Genomic DNA, 12,052 nt, shown 5'->3' on the forward strand with positions numbered 1-12,052 from the left:
CAAACAGATCCAGGCAGACGGGCGTAGAGCCTGCTTTGTTGACGCGGCCGCATATCGGAAGGGGTGCTCCTTTTCTGCTGTAGAGGTGGATTCCAACCAGCACCTCAGGAACTGTGCATCTGTGCGAGCCGGAGATCCGCGGATAGCCGAGCAGGTAGCTATCGCCTTGGCAATGCTTGATGATGGCAGCGGCGCCATTTACAGTGACTCGCGTTCGGCCATTAGGGCATTTGAGTGTGGAGTAATTTCAGAACAGGCTTTGGGGCTGCTTCGTAAGGCAGGTCCGGATAGAATCAAGCATCACTTGCTTACTTGGTTCCGAGCCCACGTTGGGTACATGGTGGATGTCCCCGCGAACCTTAATAAGACGGCCCACGCTGCTGCGTGCGCACTTACTGACCGCCCTGGTGGCGTAACGGCCGAGGAGAGAGTTAGGGATGGCAGGGACGCGTTCGCTAATTATAATGAACTCGCTAAACACTTTTATCTCTCGCGGTGAGAATACCCTCCTCCTCACCCCAAGCTCTCCAGGCCTCAGGCGCTGACATTCAGACTTTTGCAGACAGAGACCTATCCTGTTAGGATTGGAGGCTTAATCCCACAATTCGTAACCAGTTGTCAAGATTGAAGTCGGGCATGAATTAGATGGTAGCTGGCCCATGCCGCCGTCCAACTTATCCACACTGAGGACGTTGATGAAGGGAAGGACTGCTTCTCATCGAGAACGATGAATATGGGTTTATTTACAGTATCTACGTAAGGACGTTGCAGTTCATCAGTCTAGCATGACTGCGAGAGAAAGGGCACTCGAGCAGCCGCACAACAGCGGTTTATAAACACTCGGTCCACCCTCGATCCCAAGGTGAGGGAAACGTTCGACCAGTCATCGTAAACGAGTCGCCTCTCTGCACGAGGGATTACACACACACTTCCGCACAGGTTCACCGCCCTAAACCGAGGTCAGGCGGTCTTCCCCGAATTTGGGGCTTACGTCAAGAAAGGTGCCTTTTATTACCCGAGCTGACCCCCGCAGCGCGGCCGGTTGCCCATTGTCTTGCGTCTCGAACGGCGCTTGGGAAGGGGCCTTGAACTGCGTTCTCCCTGGGACACCCTCGTTCACAGCAGACCACGTCGGCGCTGGCGGGTTCAGGCACAAAGCCTGCTTCGTCGCACTCATCTTGGCTCCAGCGACGGAGAGTCGTGGACGCGCGTATTGTTCTCCACACACAGTCGACTTAGTCACGCCGTGGCTAGAGGTTTGCGGTGGCGTTCCAGGAAAAGTTGACGCCCGTTGTTGCAACTGGCTAGAAAAACTTGCACGTCTGCGGGCCGTTCTTAAAAATCCCAATATGTTCCCGCTACATGCGATATATCCGTAGATTCACCCTGATGACGCATGCCCTGCTTGCGGGGATCGATCAACACTTTCACACAGGCTCTGGGGATGCATTTTTATAGCGAGCCCTCACCTCAACTTAGCTACGTGGGAACGGGCCCTCCGTAACCCACTCCTGGCTGAGCAACGTTGGGCCGTCCACCAGGCCCACGATGTGGTTGGCAGGCTTGGCCTGTCGGTCCCGGTGTGGGAGTGGCCCGCGACGTGCTAATACGCGTTCTGCAGGACTGAAAAATAAAAGTGATTCAATCAATCAGTCAATCAATCAACCGCGCACACACGCTAGTGCGACTGCTCCCGCGTTCGCCGTCGTCGTGTTCTTCCACATCTGTCTCCGTTGTGCAAAAAACTATCATCATCAGCAATGGCTCGAGCGTCGTCGTCTTCCACGGCTGGCTCCGTTGCCGCTGATGATTCCGGCGTAGAATTTCTCTTTTGTCGTCCTAATGGGTAGGCCGTGTTTACGGGGGTATGAGCCATTGCTTAAAGTGGCATGAGCCATTTATTGTTTACGTGATTGACACATTTAGTAACAGAAGTGGTACGCGAATGTGTGTGCGTACCTATGATCGCCACGGTCACCCAAGGTTAGGAAATAAATATGTTCATGTCTTTGTTCAATATTCTGAGTCACCTACGTGTAGCGCGTTAAACAGCTTCGCTGGTCATCCACTTTCACAAAGTCGAATGGTACTGAATTTTTTTTATTCAGCTATAGAAAACTTATGGGCATGATATCAATACGTTATCGATGCATTTCCGCTAAGTGCAGAGGTAGCAAAGGGGATACCGCCAGACCAAATCTGTGCAAGTAAAAATTATGCTAGAGTCTTGTAAATGACACTTTGGATCGTCCGTTAGGACAGCATTGTCGGGTCCAAGAATAATTTAGATGCATGAGGTCCGTAAATTTTTCGAATGAGATGCTTTTTCAGTCTTCGGTCAAATTGCCTATATGTAGCCTTAGTGATATGAGCAGTTGCCGGCAGCACAAATATTACCAGACCATTTAAAGGAGCTCATGCTAGAGAATCGCCTATTTTATTCAGATGAATGTCTCGGTGGCCTGGTATCTTTGCCAGATGTATTAAACTTAAGTGGGACTGAGCAAAGGCATAAAATGCGTTTGAAGATGCAGAATTTGTAGACGCGCTATGCGCGCTGCTCACAGAACGGTAATCTGCGAAAATGACTAGTCATGTAGCACAAAGGTCAGGTCAGGTCAGGTCAGTTTATTTCCTTAAAGGGATAAATTTCGCAAAGCATGTGATTTTGCCAGGATTTCGGCCTGACGAATCGATGTATAAAACGGCAGGCTAATTGAAAAAGACCAGTCTCAGGATGCTGAGTAAATTCGCACTGCAGCATTAGCCTGCCCACGAGGAAGCATATTGTGTACGTCTTAGAGGATGTACATGAGCTTTTAAGTAGGTTTAAACCGTAAGCATGCGGAATCTCGTGTGCAGAAATGTAGGCGCGCTTCCTGGCAACAAATTAGGAAAACCTAAACATAGTCGAAGAGCTCCACTCTCTCTAAAAGAACAAGTGCTTTTTTACATATATATTGCACTTTTGGAAAACAAAATACTGCCAAATTCATGAATCGCTCGTACATACATGCGCTAAATCATGATTAGTGCGTCATTCGCCATACCAGAACGTCGGTTACTGATTTTACGTAGCGTACCTACGGCTCTTGTCATTTTAATTGTAATACACCTTATATGAGAACGCCGGTTAAGCTTTCGGTCATACGTGATGCTCAGGTACTTAAGCGACACTACCTTGGGAATGGTTCTCTGATCATATACTTATGCTAAACGTACCGTCCCAGAAAGTGGGAATACAAGGAATGCACTTTTGTTTAAGTTTAGTGACAGATGAAGATTGGGAATGCACGCGTCTACAGTCTAAATGTATGCTTTGAAAGGTAAAGTGAATTGATGTCGCTCGCTGCCATGAAAAATGCGACTTCGTCTGCATAGACATACAGATACACATCTTAGCGCACCAGAACAGAACCTATCTACAGGTTAAATAGTATAGGAGACAGAACAGCTCCCTGGGGCACTCCTCTTGTCTGCTTCTACTTTGCTGACGAAAAGACGTTTTGAAAACGATGAAATTCTCTGTTTCATGAACATTCGAAAATCCATGCTGTTAAAATCTAGGAAAGATGTAGAACTATAATCTCTCCATCAGTAGTGGGTAATCGACGCTATCATAAGTTTTGGCTAGGTCAAAAGCTTCTAATCTACTACATTCTTTCCTTGGCCGACCAAGTTGCATACGGCTTTCCAAGTCTATATACACATGCCAAATGGAGAGACCATGCAGGAAGCCTATTTGACTTGGGCTCAGCAACGGATTTTCATATATATTATCTATCATGCAGTTATATAAAATTGTTTCACTAAGTTTTACTATATTTGACGCAAGAGAATTAGGTCTAATATCGCCGTGGTTGTAGTCACCGCCCTGTTTTTTTTTTTAAGTTGTGGCATTATTTTGGCTGAACACTATTGCGGAGGAACTAAGCATATTTTACAGAATAATTCAGGGTGTTCGGGAGGACTCCAGCAGACACTGCCAACAACATTTTTTGCCTCTTATTGGAAATGCATCATGACCTGGGCCTGACGCAGGCGATGATTTATTGAAATTGGAAATCTCAGACACTCTGACTCCTACAAAGACATCCGTGATGGGCGGCATGAAGGGCCCATTACGCAAAAGTGATGTTAAGCGTTGTTCTAAGCCCTTTCTGATGAATTTTGAAGAAGCAGATATCTCGTGCGGCGAAAGAACTATACACGTAACATTCGCTGGACTCGGAATGAACTTTCTATACGGAAGGAATCTGAACAGATCTTTCTTGTTGCTGGCTCAAGAGAGGAAGTCGTGATGTTTTGGAGCGCAGCTCTTAGGCGCCCATTCCTGGGTTGTTCGTCGGCGTCCCTCGGCGTAACCGCGCGAACGTGCTCGTGCCAGTGCTCGCACGTTCGTCATCATCTTCCACAGCTGGCTCTGATGCTGATCATCATGCCAGCATTCCCATACTACCCCTCCCTCGGCGAAGGTGCTGACGACACTGGCCCAATGCCAGCCGATTCAGCGATTTCGGTCTCGAATTCTTAGCTTCAATATATCGCGAAATGAAAACACGTATCGAGCTACACTCAAATTTCGCATTAGGTAGTATCGTATTCGTCGCAAATTTATTCTTCTTTTATTTAATCATTCTCACGTTATGCATTCGATAGGGCTCTCGTCAATGTAGCAGCTGCGAACTTACAATCGCTCCAGTTATTGTGACACTGATTGTAAATAAGCTCTTTCCGAACAGCCTTTCGTCCTCTATGCTCTCGGGTCCAGCCCGAATTTCACCGAGGAGAGCAAGTACCTTTATCTATATTAACAACAAACTAAGAAGGGAAGTTTTTTAAAAAACATAGAAATGACTCGGGGCTTTAATGTCATTCGGCACCGTTATCTGGGAGTTGGAGACCGTTTTCAAGAGACTGAAATTTCTGGTAATTGACAAAAGGGCGCGCCGGAGACTCTATAAACATAAGAGACCGTGCAATATCAAATATAAGAGGTACATTGTCACTGTTTGAGGCGGAGTCCATAGTAAACCAGAAAATGATAGGAATCCCTGAAGTGGAAAATGTTAGATCCAATGCTGATTTAGAAAGACCTTGAACAAACTTAAGTACTTTCGTGTTTCAAGAAGAAAAAATTTGATTAATTGCTCTGTCCCACAATTGTTCTTTCCACATCAGTTCGTTTTAAAACCTCAAGACACATGATGCGAATTAAAGTCTCCGGCAACCACAATTTCTTTCCAACATGATTTGACAACGGTATCAAGGTAACAAATATCCTGAACACCATCGAGAAACTTTACATTAACAAAGTAAAATGGGGAACGACGAGGAACAGTTAAATCTATTGCTATCATGTCGCACTCCGCAGACATATACGATATTTCTGCTCTGTTGCGTATTTTATTTATGAATAAAAGCAAGTCTTCCGCCTGCCGGTGGACGGTCCAATTGAAGTAAACGATAATTTTTTAAGTGTAAATCTAGGCCGCTTGAGAGTCAAGTATCCTGCAAAAAATAATATCTGCAGAAAATCTGTAGCTGGGGAAGTAATGTAACGTCCGTTCCACTGTAATGCCTTAGAATTCACTATGAATAATTAGTGCCTACTTTATAGAACCCTTACTCTAAAATACTCTCTTTCAAAACAGCTGTCTTAAAAAGACCGTCTTTAACGATTTTTTTATTGAGAGACAAAGCTGGAACAATAAACATTAGCATCTGTCTTGGAAATACTATCTTTAACAAACTTTTGCTTTTGGATTGAGGGACAGAGATCGATGAATTAGCATTCGGGGACCTTGTGCATTTAAGCCTCCTAGGATCAATTTCTCCATCCTGGTAGTTTTCTGACGTTGATCCAGAGAAGCATTCGTTGTCGGTCTGCTGAGTTGAAGTTGATGGCCTTGCATTTTCAGAGTTTTCAACAATAACGGGAAAAGGATCGATCAGCTGTTGAGCGTTCCATGTAAGGTGTTGTCAAGGAATCTGCGAGCTAACATTGGAATTCGCTACAAAATTGCAAGGCTGAATCATTTTGGATGTTAACACTTGAGCTAGTGTCTCCTATAGGCTTGATGTTAGACATTTCACTGCATTTGTCAGCACTTTTTTGACCATGACCGCAATACCATCAGAAAGGGTTGAGTGTGCACATATGCCTTTGCTGCCAAACTGTCGCTCCAGCAAATCCCTTAGATCTACTCTGGACCTCAGCAACAGCATCACGGCGAGAACATCTCCTTTCAATTACTGTGATAATTTAGCATTACTGAGATTTTGAAGGACAATTCGAGTAGTTGGCCGGAGAACCACTACCACAGAGACAACATTTCTCTTTTTCGTAGGAGCAATCACTAAAATTGTGGTTGTCACCGCAAGTATGGCCGTGGGGGCAGATGTGCAGCCCCTCATGCTGTGACTGAATCGCTAACATTTCGCACATTATAGGATGCGTGGAACTAGAGCTTCAACCTTATGAAATAGAGGCCAGACCTTCATTTGTCTCGGACGCATTGTCCCAGCAAGTGTCACTACGACTTACCCAGTTGGAGTCTTCTCATTGTCAATAACCCTGCTACACCGGTGAACGAAACAACACGAGCCACTAAAAAAACATGTCTAAAATCTATTCAGGGGTTCAACTGAAGTTAGTAACTCGGAATATGTCTCTAGAGCCTGCAAGACGCGGTTTGACCAAACAGATCACCAGATTTAAAGAGAAGGTACAACAATTTAGTAGATCCTTGACACAGTTCTAGTCTGGCTAGCAACATAGCATACCGTCTTTGCCGAACTCGCGTACCTCAGTGATTCGTAGGAAGTGAGCTGAAGCCTTTTGAAATTCCGCCTGCACTGCCTTCAGGTTCTTGATACTGATGATACCTTTCTCAGTAGGCACCATGGCCACGGGAACGTTGCCGGTACCGCTGCAAAGAAAGAAGCTCAAGCGTTGACTGCTGAACAGCTACCGAGGCTGGCTGCGGGGTGGTCCCGAAGTCCGGTGAGGATATAGACATGAAGCAACGCTGACAAACTCAACAACACATGACAATTGTTGAAATTAAGAAAAAACAGCAAAATAAAAGAATAAAATAAACAAAGAAAATACCACGCGATACATGACCCAAGCCCCCAAAGCAGCAGATGCCAAAACAACAATCGAATGGATCGACACTCACTACGTCCGATACGGTGTAGGTTGTTTTTTTCCTCACTGCAAATGACACTTTTGTTTTTCCGAACAAGTTACAGCGCAGTGCGAAGCGTGTTACATCCGCATGTGGCTAAGGAACATCTTCCATGAGTAAGAGTTCTAAACACGACAATCTGCATTTTATTTTGTTTCTGCGCATCGGTATGGTCGATTCAAGAAGCCAACGGTGTCATCTGTATTGAACGAGAAAAGAACCATTGCCTCAAAAACTATTAAATGATTTCCATTGTTCCGGCCTGCTTTTTATCATCAAGATTTTTTATACCACGATAACCGTAATGTAAGCGCTACGTCGCCATTAGTTTTGTGCATTGTGCTTGAAATCCTTCGTTAATGTTCTCCAGGAAGTAAGTGAAAGAGCACCAAGACTTTCAACCTATTTCTTTCGCTCTCTCTCTCCCTCTCTCTCAATCAATGCACAGCGTCACATCTGAAGAAGCAAGCGAGGGCACCTTGATTTAAACAATCTCTGGACTTTGCTGTCCATGCAGGTTTCTATAAAATGGTCCAGCTATATCGGAGTTCGAAAAGCAACAGAACCTGCCTTATCCACATCTTGCATTACCCATGTGTAGTTCTGAAAAATAACACAAAACGATTTTACACCGTCCAACCTCCAGGGTATGTGGGCATTCGCCATAGATTAAGATGAGTACGCGGGCCGTGTGAAGCGCAAGGAACTGGCAGAAATCCTAACTGTTCCAGCATTGAGTAAGATACACCCTTCCATGACATCCGTTGTAATAATCAGAGACTCATTATCATTGTGCACCTCTCTTACTGCTCCCGGCGAATCGCATACATTAAGAACTTTATAGCTGACCCGCCCCAATTAATTTACCCAGTTTGCGACTGGTATGTGTACCTGCACACAGATGTATATTTACGAATGAAGCGGCAGACATTTTTACCAAGGCTTCACTTGCAAGCCCGGTGCTTAGACGTCTTCCAATGACGGGTTTTATCACTTCTGTCAGCTTTCGAAGGCACACCCTTTTGACGTAAAAATAATATCTGACGTCCTTCGCGGTACTGCAGCACTTACAGTTCCCATCGAGCAGGAAATTTTGCAAAACAAGACATTCAGAAACCACAGAAGAAGACTGCGATGTCCAGTCCCGCCCTTACATTTATACATACACCGAGTTGGTCTTGCGATTTCCCCCACGTGCCACTTCTGCAATACACTAGAAACAATTCAACATTACTCGCTTACACTGCTTGCATTTAGCGCGCTTTAATTTATTTGTCAACATTATTGATCGGTAAACTTAATCCATTACCACATATCTATAATCTGCCCGACAATTAGCAAATCCCCCTGAGTGGGTATGTCCCAATATCATTATGAACATCATAATCATCACAGAACATGGAAGCACCACAATGGCATCCCCGCGACATGTCTGACGACTGTACGACGACGACAGTGAGACGCCGAGAGCATGACGAGAGTCGGATGAAGCTGGAATCACGACGACGCAATGACCACGACGACATCGCAACCACGAGCACGCACCTATATTCGCCCTAGTTATTAGAGAATTTGGTCTACTATGCATGGATAATGCCCTATCTGATTTAGAGGGCCCCTGATACGGTTCGTGCAAATTGTGTAGACGCGCACGGTACAGCTAAAGTTCATTTTTCGCACCACAATTTGTGTGAAGCGTCTCATATTAAGAGAGCTATGGACGATTACATGTTATCCTCCTCCATAGTCATGCATTGTCTCCTCAACTCGTTCGCCGGTTGATCGGGGCTAAGCTCCGCCTTCACTGACACTGCGTCATGATGGCACGTCGTGTCGTCGACTTCCGATTCTCTAGGAACGAGCGCGAAGCATCTCCAGTCTCCGCCAGCTGCTTGGCAGCCGACCCCAAGCGAGTGCTATCGAAGCAGCGTGTGTTCTGTCGAAGTTCTATCGAAGCAGCGAGCATTCTGTCGCAGCGCCGAACGTGCCTGGTATTTCGGTAACCACAGGCGAGCTGGGCGTTTAGAAGGATGGCTGGAGGCATAAACTCAAGCTGATGAAGGAACTTCAGCGTAGACGCACGTGAGCGGCCTGATCGGCCTGCACGGTCCAGCCATCTGTTGGAGCAGAGCTTAAGCAGCCAAACAAAGCGCTAATATTGCTCTAGATAACCAAATGTAGAACATTTTAAACATTAGAAAAGCAACGTATTAGCGATTACACTCCTGCGAAAAATTGAGACCCGTAGCAAAGAAAAATACATTTTGTTATTGCTACAGTGTGTGGTACGGTATGTTACTGTGTGTATGGTTCTCTTGAGCTTTATGGTTCTCTTGAGACGTCGCCAGGCGATAGGTCTGGCGGATGTTGCAGCGTTTCCCACTTGAACTTTCCTAGTTTTGTGTTAACCCCATCAACGACGTTGGGACGGGCAATGACCCCATTCAGCAAAATGACACCATTCCTGAATTCTCCGTGTCGTTCGTTCTCAAGATCAAAAAAAAAATTACCGACGATTACGTTACTTCCTAATGCGAAATTTGAGCGCAGCAAATAAGCTGTTTCACCTTTTCGATAGATTGAGGCAAAGAAATCGAGCAACACATGTATGCGCTATCACAGAATTTTTTTTTTATTTTTCACACGTATTCTTTTAACAAAGACTCCACTAGGTAAGCTTCTGCTTCGGCGGCACGCACCTCTGGATTCTGACGGCGACGGCGCTGGGCCTCTGCTCTGGCAGCTCGTTTAGCAGCAGCAGCAGCAGCAGCAGACGGAGGACTTCCATCGGTCGTCTCGCTCATGGCTCAGAAAGAACTGGCAGATAATTTCGCAGTAGCGAACGGCAGCGGCAATTTCGGCTCGGACGGTGCACATATACAGATCCGCCGCCACCGATCTGGCTCTCTGATTGCCACCGCACAGGGCGAACGGCAGCGGCAATTTAGGCTCGGGCGGTGCACATATACAGATCCGCCGCCACCGATCTGGCTCTCTGATTGCCACCGCACAGGGGTTGCATTGGAGGAGGAGCGAAGAAAGGAATTAAGTTCGAGCCGGCGCTTTGACAATCGGAGACTCGCAGGAAGAGGGGGGAGGGGGGCGGCGTGTACACCCAGCGGCAAACGATGGGGGCAGAAGCGCGCGCAGCAAGCGGACAACACGATAAAGGGAGGAGGGAAGAGATAGCAGCGACTGACTGATGCCGCTGACGCCGATAGTGAGTCAACCCCAGCTGCGGAGTTGGTTTCAGGGACAACGCCGCCGATGCCGACACAAACAATATGATACCCTCGCTTCCGCAGCGCTAAGAACCAGGTCTAGCCGTGGGAAGGTGGTCACGTATTCGTCGACGTGCCGGGGCCTACGTGAAATAACCGGCGCGTCGGCAACTGAAGAGCACCCTATCCGCCACACAAGAACAGGGGGGGGGGGGGACCCTTTCCTCCTCTTTCTGCATGGCGGCGACGGTGTTCTATGCAGTCACGTTATCTTGATTCTCTAGCGGCGTCAGCGGCATCCAGCGGTATCAGTCGGTCGCTGCTAGCGCTGGGGGGATGAAAGGGGGGCGGAGCTGGTTACGAGGCCGACGACAACGCCGACGACGACGCGAAACCCAGGAACATGTTTCCACTCTAAGCATTGCCGTCGTGTTTCAGGCTCGTAACGGTGGCATCATGATTCGTGCCCGATGACAACTGCAGACAAAAAGTCGTCACCCTCATTGTGATACCGGACCATATGAGTCAAGGCAGCGCTGAACCTCTCCTGCTTCTGGCGGTGGTTCAAAATCTCGGGCAACCATTGTGCACACAAGAGCCGATGACCGAGATGTACATGTATCATGGTATGAAACGAACCGTGACTGATGTTCGCACGCTCTGCCAGTTCATCGATGCTTATGCACCGTTCTTGCCTAATCAGCCCATCAACCTTTGCAATAGCGCTGGGGGTGATTGCACGCTGGCTTACGCCTGATTTGGATCGTGTAGTCAACTTTGACATCCTCCTTTGAACCGTTTCCTCCAACGCTTCACAGTGGCTAATGAAATGAAATGTTAAGCATTACGCGGCAGTCACATGGCGACTAATTTCTTTTTGGGAAACACCTTTAGCTGTAAAAAACCTCACGACACCACGCTGTTCAACTTTTGCAGAGTCCATTATGTAACGCAACCATATTCAACCCAGTGTATGAGAGCAATAAAGAACATTTATCCTCACACCTGCCTGCCACTTTTGTAAATGAGAGATGCCTGTGTGCTAGGCGCATGCCTCGCATATAATGAACAGAACCATTATTGCGCGGGGTAGGTAGGCTCACTTTCATTTTACTCGTCCTCGTACGTTGTAAATGTACATTATAAGACTCTGCCACTCAGTAATTGTTCGTGGCACGTCTTCTTTCTTTTAAATTTGTTTATAGTGCTATTAACACCATTGTGTATACGAATTGCATACAATGACATGACTTGCAGGAAAGTGACTGTGCTGCCTTTATTCTTTGTCCACAATATTTGGAATTGTTATTAACAGAAGCTGTTAACCATGTTCGATACCACTTTCACAGTTGTGTTTGTGTCCCGACCCTGCTACATCCTTATATATAAGACTAGCAGTATGTATTATATAAATAAATAATATATATAAATAAATGCGGTGATACAATGGAATATACAAATGCGAAGATACAGCTTAATAAAGGGCAAAAAAGTGTCACTGGAAACGAAGTTCACTGCACGTATACACAAGAACTCGCAACAAGATATTTAAATATACGTATAAGTCGCCTATAAATCTACGTATCCAAGAAAAAGTCACGGTATTTGATGCGCCAAACAAGGCAAATAAACATGTTG

Source organism: Dermacentor variabilis, chromosome 6 (genome assembly GCF_050947875.1).
Source record: "Dermacentor variabilis isolate Ectoservices chromosome 6, ASM5094787v1, whole genome shotgun sequence".
NCBI classification, from domain to species: Eukaryota; Metazoa; Arthropoda; class Arachnida; order Ixodida; family Ixodidae; genus Dermacentor; species Dermacentor variabilis.